Raw genomic sequence first — 4,308 nt, 5'->3', positions numbered from 1 at the left:
CACACGCGAGCGCACACCGAACCACAGCTACTGCCTTTTCCCCTCCGCTGCTTGCGAAAGAGAATCTTAAAAAACTAATCCATCTTTTATCATTTATTTAGTCTCGTGTGACGGCATATTCGGGAAACAAGCAGACATTCGGCCTTTTTTAATTTTGTCTCCTATTGGGCAACGTTATCGTCGTCGTCACCACCACCACCACCACCACCACCACCACCACCACAATAACCTCTAACCCATCGCCCTACACAGCGACACGTAAATACATCACTCTCATCATCGTCACCACCACCACCACCACCAACAACAACAGCCTCTACAATAACCCCTGACCTTTCCCCTACACACCGCCACGTAAATACATCACCCTCATCATCATCAGCATCATCATCATTACCACCACCACTACCACCACCACCACCACCACCATCACCACTACCACCACCAACACCACTACCACCACCACCACTAACACCACCACCACCATCACTACCATCAGCACCACCAACACCACTACCAGCACCATCATCATCATCATCATTACCACCACAACAACCACCACCACCCTCTTCCTTCCCCTCTTCCTTCTTCCTCCCGCCCCTAACCCCGTCATCATCACCATCGCTGTTGCCGTCGTCATTATAATCATCATTACCATCGCCACCATCACAACCACCACCACCATTGTACAAATGCTTACATATCTATATATACATACACATGTCTCTGTCTGTCTCTTCACCCCCTCTCTCTCTCTCACTATGTATATATATAGCCGTGTATATATATATATGTGTGTAATAAACTAATAGATTAATAGACATTAACGAATCGGCCATGTTTGTGGATCTGATTTTAGAATCCATTCCCATCTATCTATCTATCTATCTATCTATCTATCTATCTATCTATCTATCTATCTATCTATCTATCTATCTGTCTGTGTGTCTGTCTGTGTGTCTGTCTGTGTGTCTGTCTGTCTGTCTATCTATCTAGCTGTCTGTATGTCTGTCTATCTATCTAGCTGTCTGTATGTCTGTCTGCTCGTCCATCCGTATATCTGTCCGTCCATCTGTCTGTCTGTCCCCGTTCCTCCCTTCAAATCTATTACAAATTTTCTCCCTAAACCACTGAAATATGTGCAAACACCAAGCGTTTATTTACCAATTCCACCAATCGCCTCTTAATTGTTTAATGGGAAAGAAGAGAGAAGAGAGGAGCGTGTGTATATATATATGTACCTGAGTGAGTGCATGTGTATATGTGTGTACGTATGTATGTGTGTATGCATAATCGCATTTGTGTGGTGTGTGTGTATGCATGTACCTACGAATTTACGTGCACATTTTTTTACCTGCACGTATGCATACAACTTTCAAAGAATTAGTTTTGGCCTTTTCCCTTCGTTTCTCTTGGTGTACCACCATCGACACATATACTTCTGCAAATCTACACACACACACATATAAATGCATGCATTCTCATGATGGCCACTTCCACAACTACTGTCATAATTCACATATACACACGCATGTATGCATGTATGTATGTATGAAAAAATACAAAGTAGAGGAAAATGAAAACGCAAATCCCAGGCAGTCAACCAGATTCCCGAACGCATAAATGAAGATATTCAATCAATGTAATTGAATCATATATATTTATACACATCAATATAAATCATGCCCGTACAGGCGTAAAGATTCTCCAACGCTATAAAGAATAAAACTAAGCATTCATAAAAATATAGGAGAGATATAAAAGCATATAATGTGTGTGTGTGTGTAAGGTATGTTGTTATTCGGTTTTATTTCATGATTTCTTGCCAATAGAGAAAGAGCCGGTTTCTAACCTAGATCCAAGGGTCATTCATTGGAATTTCAACAACATCAACGGGGTATTTTTACATGTGTCTTTGTATATGTGCAATATTTGGAGTCAGTGCTTGTACAAATTTGTGTATGTATTTATGTATGTGTTTAATTATTTAAATTCTTCATCTGAATAAGGAACTGGCTTCTAAAACAGCTACAAAGCTCCATCGTGGGAATATTGGTACAGAAACAATGTCACACTTTAAACTTGAGAAAAGTCTTGCATATTTTTACTGTTCCGCTTACAGATTGTATTTGCAGCGTTGCGAGTTAGTTGGTTGACTTCTTTTTCTTGAAAACCCCAGCTTAATCAGATTATCGCTTAGGCATTCATACACAAAATTGAACACTTCAACAAACATCTGCTCCGATACGGGAATCCACCACCTCCACTAGAACAGAGACTAGTTTAAAAGCAGCGTAAACCAATTAAAACGCGAGGATAGACACAACCCGTACATTGAAGTGCGTGCGCATTTATGCATGACTTATGTGGCAGTTATACATTTGCTATAACTCACTACCTTTTGCCATATATGCGGGAATACAATAAACCCTCGACTATCGCGAGTGTTACGTTCAAAACCCCCGCGATAGGTGAAAATCCGCGAAGTAGAAACAGTACTGTACTGCATATTTTTATATTATTTTTCTAATTTGTATATATTTATTTTATTATGAATGTAAAACAATACCACGGAGGAATCGACGTAAGGTTAAATAATAAACCGCGATAGGTAAACCGCGATATGTAAACCGCGATAGGTAAACCGCGATGTGGCGAGGGATTACTGTATAACTGAATTCGCTCGCTGTATTCATGTTTGTATATTTATTCCCCATACAAGTCGGCTGCCATAATTTGAAACAAATGTAATATAGGATTGACAGATAAATTCCTTTGCTTTTTACTTTTTTTATTTTAATCCTTTCCAGTGTTATTTGAATTAATACGAAAAATATTTTCATCGTAGTGCTTCACATTTTTTTGTTATTCTATTCATCCTCTACATCTTTGGTTTATCATTTTTGAACTTTGAATATATTTTTTACCCCTTTTCATACATATAATTGAGTGCCAACCAGGCAACAGGCAAGATAATCTATCACCTCCCATATTAAAATTATGCACCTTCAATTATATCAACTACGATTTCGATCGTAAAGATGGCGGTGAAAGCAAGATGGAACATTCAGTATTGAAGCAGACGAAAAAAGCTGATTTAAAAGAGTTATTTGCTTCGAAACGGGTTAACAAGTCTTCAAGATGATTGAGAAGCGAAAGGCAATGACAAACACAATTATTGAAAAACTACACCGCTTCTACAGGGGAAAGGAAAATAAAATCCCATAACATTCATATAACGCCTAATGGTTGTAAACGAAAACCACCTTCGTTCGATGTTTGTACAATCATACATGACACGAATACCGTATCGTCTATTTCCACGTTTTATAGCCCCTTGCACCCTTTCTGATTTACGAATGATTAGACTAATGATAGTGTAATACGGCGTTCAGCTAGCTTCCTAAACGTGTGGCCTAGTGGTTAGGGTGTTGATCTCGAGATCGCAAGATCCTGATTTCGATTCCATCACTAGGCGCTGCCTTGTGTTCTTGAGTAAAACACTTTATTTCACGTTTTTCTAGTCCGGATTGGACTCAGCTGCAATTGAGTTAGCCTGCGACGGGTTGGCGTCCTGTCCAGGAAGATTGTTGTGATCTCTTTCACTTATACGCTTTGGAAACCAGGTAACTAGTCTATGGGTCCTAGGACTTGGGACAGTAATGTCCAGGGATTGATGATGGTGATATTTTGTTCTGCGTTTTCTTTTACATCTTATATACATTGAAAGAGTGGGCATACTGGCATAATATAGGAAAAGAAAAAGATCTCTCTCCCCACCACTTCTCCTTCTACAGTTCTGAAAGATTGTTCCTGAATATAGAAAATTAAGGAGGAGAGAAGGCAAATTCAAAGGCGATCCATTCAACCCATATTAACGAAATTCTCCATGGTATACAATGTACATACATAGATGCATTCATCTATGTGATATATAAAAAAATTTTAGTAAGAATTTATAAATACATACATATACACGAAAATTTATAAATATATAAAAATTCATAGACATATAAAAATTTATAAACACATAAACACACACACACACACATATATATGAAATACTGGTTTCACATTTTGGCAGAAGGACAGCAATTTCGGGAAAAGCGTTTAAGTCGATTATATCGACAACAGTGCTCCCATAACACTTATTCTATCGGACCAGAAAGGATGAAAGGCAAAATAAACTACTGAAGAATTTGAACTCAGAAAAAATGTCGCGTGGTAACGATTCTGACAGCTCACGACGCATTATTCACATTGAGAATATTGTAAACCAAATAAGATTGTGCAAAAAAAAATTAACGA

Source organism: Octopus bimaculoides, chromosome 4, assembly GCF_046866305.1.
Source record: "Octopus bimaculoides isolate indiv1 chromosome 4, ASM4686630v1, whole genome shotgun sequence".
Classification (NCBI taxonomy): domain Eukaryota; kingdom Metazoa; phylum Mollusca; class Cephalopoda; order Octopoda; family Octopodidae; genus Octopus; species Octopus bimaculoides.
This window is presented reverse-complemented; position numbering follows the sequence as displayed.